The 11,538-nt window shown below is 37.3% G+C and overlaps 1 protein-coding gene across 2 annotated transcripts in view; it reads right to left on the bottom strand.

Moving 5' to 3' along the window:
* THRB (thyroid hormone receptor, beta) overlaps positions 1-11,538 on the bottom strand; it is a 279,375-nt gene that overhangs the window by 243,326 nt on the left and 24,511 nt on the right. The gene's annotated exons all lie outside the window — the stretch shown is intronic.

Below are 11,538 nucleotides of genomic sequence, written 5' to 3' on the forward strand. Positions count from 1 at the left end.
TTGTTTTCTGTTTTTACCTTGTCACCGTGCCATACTGAGTGCTAGATCTTGAGGCAAAAGATGAACTCAGTAATACACATCCTTTCTGTTTAAAAAAAATATATTTTTATTGACTTCAGAGAGGAAAAGAGAGGGAGAGAAAGATAGAAACATCAATAATGAGAGAATCATTGATTGGCTGCCTCTTGCACACCCCACACTAGGGATTGAGCCTGCAACCCAGGCATGAGCCCTGACCTGGAATCGAACCGTGACCTCCTGGTTCATAGGTTGACGCTCAACCACTGAGCCACACTGGTGGGCGCATCCTTTCTTCAGTAAAAATATGATATTCCATTCATCATAGGTATTTTTGCATTGATTTCGATATTTCAAAATATTGCACTAAAACAATATTTATCTTGATTACTTAGTTATTGGTGCCTAGGGCAAGGGCCTCACTTGCCTCACCCTAGTCCTGGCCTGCTCTGTCACCTCACTGTACCCATCTTACATCTTAACCTAAAAATGGAAGCAGGGAGGTGGAGATACAGCTGGGGTAAAAAGGGAAGAAGAGCGGAGACCACACAAGAAAATCATAATTGAGCATCTACCATGTGCCAGGTACTACACTGTTATATACATCCTTTCTGGTCCTCATCTATAAGGAAGGTATAGTCATCTCCAGCTGAGAAAGTTGAAGTTCTGAGAAATGTGTTTTTCCCCCCACTCTCCTCCATCCTAGGAACTGGCCCTACAAACTATCCGGCACTCAAGAGAGAAACTGGGAGTTGTCCATGATTCCTCCTCTCCAACCCATTGAATCTATGAGCTGTCAATGTACACTTGTAACTGTTTGTGGACACCCCCATATTAATGGGGGAGTAAAGTGCAAAAGATGGTCTGGTAACAATTCCACACTCTTTTTGCCATATTTGCCACCTCTTTAAAGGTCAGTCACCCAGTTGTTTTGATATCCCATTGGCCAGTCACATTATTGCAAGTGCTGACTGTTTCGCAAATTTATCAAGTACATTTTAGTTTCATCTTGAATGCAAGCTCAGTTTCTGGCCAAGGACACTCACTACTCTGAGCACCGGATTCCACCGCCTGACATCTCACTTGGATATCTCATGCACATCTCAGACTGACATGACCCTAAACAAAGTTCTTAATCTTCTCCTCAAATTCTGCTTCTCTCCAGTTTCCTCCATCTCAGCACCTGGCGTCACTGATCACCTGCTACTCGAGCCAGAAACCTGGCAGTTGTCTTTGGCACCTCACTCCTGTTCCCCATCCAAACCAATATCAACAGCTGTCCATTGAAATAGTAAAATCAATATCAACACTTATTAAAGCATTCACTATGTGCCAGGTACTCTTATGATGCATATAGGGCATTACTAACTCATTCCATTTTCATAATTCTATGATGAGATGATTCTTATTATCTCTTTATACCTAAAAGGTGGCATGGAGAACTAATTTTCCCATGATCATATAACTAGTGAGAGAGGGAATTAGTATTCTAGCCTAGAATACATACTCTTTTGTTGTTGTTCTACACTGTTTCCTTCTCTTCAGCAGTGATTTCCAAGTGTTTTCAAACACTTTTTTTAAAAAAATTCTTTATTGTTTAAAGTATTACATATGTCCCCTTTTACCTCATTATCCTCTCCCAGCCCCCACATCCCCCAGCACATGCCCACAACCCCTAGTGTCTGTGTCCATTGGTTATGCTTATATGCAGGCATTCAAGTCCTTTGGTTGATCTCTTACCGCCACCCCCCTTCCCTGCCTTCCCTCTGAAGTTTGACGGTCTGTAGAACACATACTCTCAACCATAGTTCACCTTATTGGTTTTCCATTGCCCCATCCTAGTCTAACCTACCATCATTGCTCACTCAGGCAACCGTAAAAGCCTCCTAAATGCTCATTTTGGTTCTATTTCTACCTTACTTCTACACATTAATTTTCATGAAGCAGTCAACATAATTTTTTAAAAAGTTATTATCAGATCATGTCATTTCCTCAAAACCATTCAACTACTTTTTAAATAAAATTCAAACTCCTTAATGTGGCCTACAACCTCCTATATGAACTGGCTCCTGCTCTCTTCTTTGTCTCCTACCCTTCTCTACCTCATGTATTACCTTTGTAGCCCACTGGCCTTCTTGCCCTTTCTTGGACTTAGCAAACTCTTTCCTGCCTCATGGCCTTTGCACATGCTGTTCCCTTTGCCAGCATGCTCCTATCCCTCTCTGGCTTGCTCCATCTAATCCTCCATATGTCTCAGGGTACTTCCCTGAGCCCTCAGTCTAAAATAGGTCTCCCTAGTAGTCTCTCTTAGCACCCTCTTCTTTCCTTTCATAGCAATTTAAGAAAATTATAACTCTACATTTATTTGTATTTGTACTTGTTTATTGCCTGTAAGCTCCTTGACACACAATCAAGGTCTGTTTCATCCACTGCCTTGCTCCATCTCCTAGACCAGACCTTGAAATATAGACAGAGCAATTATTTTTTCAGTGAGTGAATTAATCCTGGAATAGCTCTTTTAAAAACTTCTGCAAATTAACTAAAGAAGGCACTTAAATAATCAACATCATTGATTTTAGGAAGAGAGATCCTTAAAAAGAATGAATATATATATATATACATATATATATATTCTACGTTATTTCCAACATGTGAATACAAATTATTAAAGCAAATATTCAATATTTGGAAAATACATAGAAAGAAACAATAAAAGAAAATCTCTAAAGAATGCTTTTTTGAAAGATTTTTAAAATTGATTTTTAGAGAGAGAGGAAGGGAGGGGGAGAGAGGGAAACATCAACTGGTTGCCTCCTGCACATCTTTCACTGGGAACTGAACCTGCAACACAGGTATGTGCCTTGATGGGAATCAAACTGGCAACTTCTTAGGTGCACAGGACAATGCCCAACCAACTGAGCCACACCAGCCAGGGTTCTAAAGAATGATTTTTTAAAACCTTACAGAATATCCAGATTTTTAAAAAGTTCTTTTGTTGTTATGACTATCAGTCCCAATAAGATGAGAATGAAACTCTCAACTGTTCTTTTTTAATCCCAATGTATAGTAGTGTTCCATAAATATCTGTTAATAATAAACTATGGACAATTTCAGTCACATATCTTTTTACTATTTCTCATCATAATTTAAAGATTGATTTTTTTTAATTGGTGCCAAATCTCTCATCAGAAAATAGCTGAATGATCTATTGTACATGATTTTCTATGGCCCTACTATGTCACAGATGTTTTAGGAATAAAGACAGATTCTCTATGTCTCTGTATAATAGGCAGTTATGTGGCTTGAGATCAAGGTACCTGTTCTTTAGAATTTCAATACTTTAATTTTAAAAAAAGAAATGCATTCAAAAATGGAATAAAAAAATGAAAGAAAAATTTTGCAAATCACATATATCTGATAAGGAACTGATATCTAGCATATATAAAAAATTCAGTAACAAAAATACAACACAATTTTAAAATCAGCAAAGTATATGACAGAACATTTCTCCAAAATAGGCCACAAGGAATATGCAAATCAAAATAACAAGATTCCACTTTCTATCCACTAGAATAGTAATAATAAAAAATATAAAATATTAATTGTTGGTGAGGATGTGGAAAAATTGGAACCCTTATGCACTATTGATAGAAATTTAAAATGGTGTAGCACTTTGGAAGACCATCTGGCAATTCCTCAGAGACAGTCTGGTAAAAATAAAGTTACCATATGACCCAGCTAAGACCATCTGGCAATTCCTCAGAAACAGTCTGGTAAAAATAAAGTTACCATATGACCCAGCTATTTTACTCCTAGGTATATACTAAAGAAAAATGAAGGCATATGTCACCTAAAAACTTGCACACAAATGTTCATAGCAGCACTATGCATAATAGCAAAAGGTGGGTCAACCCAAATGTCCATCAACTGATGGATGGAAAATAAAATATGGCATACCAATATAATGGAATATTATTCAGCAATAAAAAGAAATAAAATACTGATAGATGACTAAAACTTGTAAATGTAGTTAAGTGAAAAAAAGGCCAGTCACAAAAGACCATGTGTTGTATGATTTCACATATATGAAATGTCCAGACAGGCCGATTCATAGAGACAGATAGATTAGTGGTTGCCTAGGGCTGGGATAGGGCAGGGGAGGAGGATGAGTGATTGCTTACAAGGACCGGTTTCTTCTTGGGATGATACAAATAATATAAAATTCGACAGTGATGATGGTTGCACAACTTTGTGGATATAATTTTAAAAACCCACTGAATTATACACACTTTAAATGAGTAAGTTGTACGTGAACTGAATCCCAATAAAGCTGCTGTAAAGAAATAACAAAATCTAGTTTTCACTATAATTTAAAATTAGAAGCTTGGCATTTACAAGAGCAGGTATGGCTTAACCAAAGGGTTTTTATAATTGCTTTCAAGCACATTTATGATCTCCCTCTGTTCTTATAATTCCTGGTCTCCTCTCTCTGTCATTATTTAAAGGCAAGCTTGAAATCATAGGGCCAGACTTACAGAATTGTAGAGCGGGACAAAATGTATAAGATCATGATTTTAGAGTAAGGAAACTAAGACCCAAAGAGAATAAAATGTCCCCCCAAGATCATAAAAGCAATGAGAATCAGAGTTTTTCCAAACCAAAGCTTTATTTTTAATTTTTCAACAGCACCATATGCAATATAGAGTAGTGAATGGCATTTTCTAAGATGGCCTCAGGCCAAAGGTCTATGCAACTAAGTCTCACATGTAGGTAAGGAATTTCCACTCAAAGTATGAAGACAACAAGGATGAAGTCCGCACAGTGATTGCTTCTTCTGGAATAAGCCTTGACTGAGTACTTGGCCACGTGCTAGCCATTGTTGGAATAAAGATTTATTTTCTTAAAGACAGCAGAGATTAGGAAGTTCAGATTTGGGTTTCTAAGTTTAGCTTTGGGAAGTTTAGTTTGGTCTTCATCAGTGCTGGACACTTGGACTGGTTGCCTCCGTTATTCAGGTCTTAAGCAGCACGGAAGGCATTGCAAATAGAATGTTCTTGATTCTGAATTCTCTCTTCAACCTTCCCAGCAAACCCTTTCTTTCTCTATCTTTCCTTCCTCCTCTTCCCAACTTGCTCTTGAGACCCTGAGAGATCTCACCCAATTTGGGTGCTTCAATTATCCCATGTGTTCTGTGGCATCAGTGAGAAATGTGAACTAAAAGCTGATTTTGTTTCATAGTGTTGCTGAGAGTTGAGGGTGCAGCATAACTTTATTAATCATAGTTCATTTTAAGCATTGGTAGTGGTACAATACTCAAAAAAATAATCAGATGGTTCAATCTGTTCCAATGAGAATTTTGACCCCAAAGTTCATTTTTACTTCTACATTCCTTTGCTACTCCCCTTTCTTATTTTCTTCTTTCAGAAAGTCTAAACTGCCTAAGAGAATCCTGGCTTCCTTCCAAATTTTATTAACAGGTAGAGAAGAGAACTGTATTATAAAATTCAATGAAATAGTCCATTTGTCTGGATGAGGAGGAGATATGGATGTGCTGCCGGGCCCCAGGCTGCTGTAAGTAGGATGGAGAACATGAGGCTAGCGTTTTGATATCTCTAGTATTGCTCTACTCTCTGAAAAGTATTTCTAAAGCATTTTATCAGCTGCTTCACTGAATTTCTCTGCAAACGATTATCTTCTCACAGAAGTCAGTAAAAAAGAAAGCATACGGTCTTTTTAGATTCTCAGAGCGAGGCATTTAAAAATAAGTTGAAAGTGTTTATGAAGCTTATAGGAATGCGTTCACTCAATCTGCTTTGGTTGTCACCAGATAGAAACAACCTTGAAACCAGGTTCCTCTCCATTTTATGGGACTAGGAAATAGAGTTTGGTCCAGGATAGTGATAATGGTGTTTAATTGCCTTTCTCTCATTCAGTAACCTGTTTGTACTCTATCTAGGTTGATTAATAATACTCTTTCAGAGTTTTTACTCATTTGGTGTTAATTAATATCCATTCCAGGTAGGGAGTAAAGGGGCAAAGGCGGTGAATTGAGAATTCATCTAATACCCGATTTGTCATTCCAGAAATAGTTTTGAGAGAAAGATGATGAAACAAGTGCAACTTGTGGTTTTTGGAGTTTTTGGTGTCACCAATTGTCAAATCCCACCTGTGTCAATAGTTAGGCTTTATTGAACTGTACTCTATTTGGAAGAAAGCAAGAGAGGGAAGGAAGGAAAAAGAACCTGAAAATACTTTCTAGTCCTATACTTCTCTAAAATAGCAGGTCAATTTCCCAGTGAGGATATACTAGTATGCGTTTAGAGAAAAGATGGGCACATTTGGAAGCTACATGAACTCTTCAGGGTTATAACGGTGGCAATTATTCAGTCAATGCATCAGTTTTTAAAGCAGGGCTTTTCAGACATTGATGAATCACCTGGGCATCTTGTTAAATGCAGATTCTGGTTCAGCACGTCTGGGAGGGTCTGAGACTGTATTTCCAACAAGCTCTCAAGGGCTGTCTATGGGATTGGCCCAGAACCCACATCAGTATAGTAAGGTTCTAAAGAAATGCAGCAAGGTGAAGGAAAAGGAAAACATTTGAGGCTAAATGACAGTCACTGTGGGCTGATAATAGCTGCCAGATTAATTATTTCAGCATCATTTTTCATTCCTGAAAGATGAAGCAGCTGAATTTGATTGACTGTTTTCAAGCTCTCTTCAAACATGTCTAGTAGGCTCAAGTCTCTGTAATTTTTACAGAAGATGGAAATTATGGCCTGTAGTTTATATTCAATTGCCTTTGTGTGTGTTTTTAAAAAAAGGAGCTTTCTTCTCACCCATTGCAATCTCATTGCCTCTCAGGGTGTTAAACATTTTCAACTCTTTTAGGCCACTCAGTAGGGAACTAGTTAATGGATCAACTGCTAATAATTTAGCTATTAGTTTCAATTTCCTCCATCAAATCTTTTATAAATGGTAAAGTTGACTGAGTCAAACATTCCCCCTGCCCCCACAGTGCAGTAAATGTTGTATCAGTAGCTTGAAAGAATGAATGTTACTTTTGAACACCCAATTTACTACTGGGAGAATTAACTCATATTGTTCCAAAAGAAAGATCAAAGATCAAACTCCAAACCAGTAGAGCCTCAGATGGCTAATGTCCATATAGTATGGCTATTAATCCTCAAATATGTTATAAATATTCTAAAAGGAAAACAAATCAATGTACCCAGTTTACATACTATATACATACTTACCATGTACGTATTAATTGAGAATGTATTTATTTGTATTTGGGGGGTACAATTTTCACTTCCAAAATACATAACAAAAGAGTTAATTTTTAGCCATTCAATTCTAAGAAACATTTAAACCACATAAATCAGATGGTGCCTAACATCTTACTTGCTATCCCCATTACTTTGCTCCCACTTCCCCTAAAAAGAATAATATGCTATGTACTTTAAGGAGATTTCATTTAGCACATTATCTTAATGGCATTTTAGAATGTATTATCTGGTGAACTCTGTCATTTGAACAGCAAAATGGAAAAGTTAAAATAAAGGCTTATCTTTGTGATTTATCTATCTAAAATTGAGCAGAAGTTATTTCTTTCCTTGTTTTATATCACACTGAAAAAATGAATCCAATGGTTTAAATTATAAAACTAATATCAGCAGGGGCATTATAGAGTTCAGGGACAATCAGAAAAATTGCATTGAAAAACAATTTACTCTCAATTATATGCAGTAATGATGGGTGTTGCGATGTAGAAAAAATTCAAACTACTGTGTTAGTTTTGTAATGATAATGAATTTTTCTGCACCAGATTTTTTTCTTTTTAACGAATATTTAAATATTTAAAGAACTATCTTTTGTTCCTACACACTAATCTAAGTGGGAATAACATAAAAGTTTTATTTTACATTTCACTAAATAATTGTTGGATATCTTGAAAGTTCATTATTTGGTTATGAGATCATATCTTGGAAATTATTCTTTAGTTATGATTCAGTGTCAGTCCTAACATTTTTAGTGGTCCCATCTAAAACTTCCTGGTTCCAGAAAATGAGGAACAGGTACAATATGTAACAAGTGCTTCCTGCCATCTTTGTTTCCATTTCCTCAGAGTCTACCTCCCCCCGAAATGTCACAATTTCAGTTGATAAGTACTCTATTTGTTCCTCTTATAAGCTTATTTGTATTTTAGCAAAAGATTCCAGAAGGTTGAAAAATTGTAAAGACCCAAGTGTAGGGGTTCTCAGGTTAGAGACTCTACTGAAATTTGGTTTTAAATTGTGCGTATCTTTTCAAATATACCATTTTCTAGGCAACAGTACAGATTCTCAAATCCCCAAAAGGTTAAGAACCACTGTTAATAAAAGAATTTAAATGATCAAGAAGTAAAATTAATTCATCAGAATCACTTTGGAGAGATGGGCTCCATCCATCTTGGGGTTTGGAGTGAGGAAGTCTGGGTTCAAGTCTGCATTCTGCCAACACCTCACTTTGTCACCTCAGGCAAGTTACTTCTCTGAGCTATAGTTTCTTTCTCTATAAAGTGAGGATAAAACTAGTGCCTACTTCATTGGGATTTTGTGAAGATTAAGTGTGTTTGTAGAGACATTGTCATGTAGCTGACACACAGTATATTCTCAATAAATAGTAGCTGCTCCTATTATCACTATTACTGTTATTCGCATTATAAAATACACTGTGAATACTAAATAATAAGGCAGATTATTCTAATACTTCTTCCAGTTGTCTAATAAAACAGAGATGTGGCTAAATAACAATGATCAGTTTATCTTTGACCAAGTCAGAGCTAAATAGATTTGTTTTCTAGAATGATTTGATTTTCTTTAACTATAGGATATCTAATCTAATGACATGAAATAACTTTGGGTTTTAAAGATTCACTGTCCTTCCAAGAGTTTCCTAAATTTCCTAAACAGCTGGGTCTTCATTCAGCAAGTACAAGGATTTATATTCAGCTATGTCCAAGAGAACATCTTTGTGTTGAAAATGTGGTGCCTTCTCCAATGGCTATTAATGGAACTTACCAGGTATTATAGTACATCTACAGCACAGATTGCCAAAGTCAGTACACAAAATTATGTGAGGTCTGATCCCATTTTTGTACAATGATGGCACAGAAAAATGCCTGGAAGGAAATACATCATTTCAAAGGTAGTGACAAAGGGTAGGTGGAGAATTGATGTTTGAGTTTCTACAATGAGCATTTATTCCTTCTGTGATCAGAATAATAATAAAAGGTATTAAAAATAAATGGTTAATAATGAAAAACTTGTCAGCAGTGTGATAACCTAGATAAGGTCCTAGAAGGCAAGGAGCCGAGTTCCAAGGCCAAGACTCAAGCATATTGAAATGATAACCTCAGACAAGTTACCTCCCTCTTTTAAACCAAATATTACTCTTTGGAATTGAGAAGGTTTCAATAAATGATCTCGATGTTTCTTTCTAGTCGGACACTCTAAAATTCCAGACGTGTGGCCACATGTGGCAGAAAATGGTTTTGTTTTTCAAGCTAGTCCACAAATAGTAAGTGGCACTGGAATGGCATCCTTTTCTTTTCAATATTTCCTGTCTGGTTGATTTTTTTTTTCGGAATAATAAGGATGTTATTCATTTGATAATTCAAAAATAAAAGGAAAAAATCATTTGAAATGGGTAAAGGGTTCAACATAAATATGGGCTCACAAACAAATTTGAACAGTACCTTTAAAATGGGTGAGCATTTTATTTGTCCTAAATAATATCAATCAAAAACATCACACAATTGATAACCAACATTCTGGAGTAAATAACTCAAGTCCAACAGAACCGACTCATGGTATGAGAAGTAGATGGTTTTCTTAAGAAAATTCTCAGATGTGAAATCCTTCGAATGAAATAGAACAATCACTCGCACAGCTTTGGGGAGCAAGGCATTGCTGAGATTGTACCCTGGTCTAAACTCTTCAATACCAAGAAAATATCTATGTGATTAAAATGGTTTAATGGTAATAAGTAGCAAGCAAATTAGGTTGCTTGCAGCCTCAAATCCAAAAGGAAAAAATACATGTTTTCAACTGCTACCTTTTGGCCTTGGGTCTAAAACGGATGCACTAACTCCCTCTTTCCAAGAGCCCTGCAAAGGAGAGAGGGGAGAAAACTCTTCTTTGCTGCCCAGATTCTTCCCCTGGAACCAGTGGGCTCTTGGGCTGCCAGTGAGCAGTTTCCTCGAGGTGCTTTTTAAAGGGCAATGAAAGGCTGCAGCAGTGACCCAGAAGCCTGGGAAAAATACCCAGTTTCTCAGGCTACCAGCCCCACCCCCTTCTGGGCAAGGCACCCAGCATGAGTGAAGCTAGTACCTATAGCCGACCTGCTTCTGCGCATTCGCAAGAACAAATTTCCACCAACACCATGTAACCCCGCTCCTGTCACTGCTGTTGGGTTACACAACTTGGCTTCCCTCCTGGACAGAGTGAACACTCATCCCTGCTATTGACAAAGAGATTGCTTTGGCCTAATTAGTAAGGACATGGGCTGTTTTCTGTATCAAGGGCCAGTTAAGAGGGGAGGAAGGAGTATCTGAAACTTGAACAGAATGTTAAACGGATTAGGATTTCTACATAACTTGGTTAGTAGAAAACATGTTTGAAGCGGGGGAGGGCTCTCTTCACACCATCTCATTTCTAAGTTCGATGATAATGTTTAAGGACCCTGTGATATTGTATTTTAAAAAGCATAGGCAATTAAGTTACTGCTACATGAAGCAAGTTTAGAAATAATATATGCGGCTTAGGCAACTTTCACTGTGATTAGAAATTGCTTCAAAAGTATACTTGATTTGGGCCTGGAGTCTCACGATAGCCAAACTACTTCCCAAGAATGAGATGCTGTCAGTGAGTATTGCCAACTATTCTCTAAGTATTAATGAAAAAAAACTACTTATTTAGGTCACATTATCACCACTTAGGCCATTGATGAAGTAATATGTTAAATACTATCCTTCATGAAAGAGTTATTGACCCTTCAAAAATGCCTTAAGAACTCCCTTAAGAAATAGTAGCATTAACTTGGTAAATATGATGTATGTCAACACAAATACCCAGATAAAGATAAATTTAGGTCATTAAATTTTGACCCAAATAATCAATGGTGATGATGTAGTTTTTTCTTGTGTCACCTTAATGTTTTATTTAACTTAAGATGAATATTATTACTTTAACTTTATTTTAATTCGTATTTGCCCAATATATCTCTTTCCATCACAATTATGTTAAAACTAGAGGCCGGTGCACAAAAATTTGTGCACTCGGGGCGGGGGGAAGGTCCCTCAGCCTGGCCTGTGCCTTCTCGCAGTCTGGGACCCCTCGGGGGATGACCACCTGCTGGCTTAGGCCTGCTCCCCGGGAGATTGGGCCTAAGCTGGCAATCAGACATCCCTCTGGCAGCCCGGCAGCCCTCGGGGGATGTCCACTTGCCAGCGGGGAGCAGACCTAAGCTGCAGTC

Source organism: Myotis brandtii, unplaced genomic scaffold (genome assembly GCF_000412655.1).
Source record: "Myotis brandtii unplaced genomic scaffold, ASM41265v1 scaffold18, whole genome shotgun sequence".
Classification (NCBI taxonomy): Eukaryota; Metazoa; Chordata; class Mammalia; order Chiroptera; family Vespertilionidae; genus Myotis; species Myotis brandtii.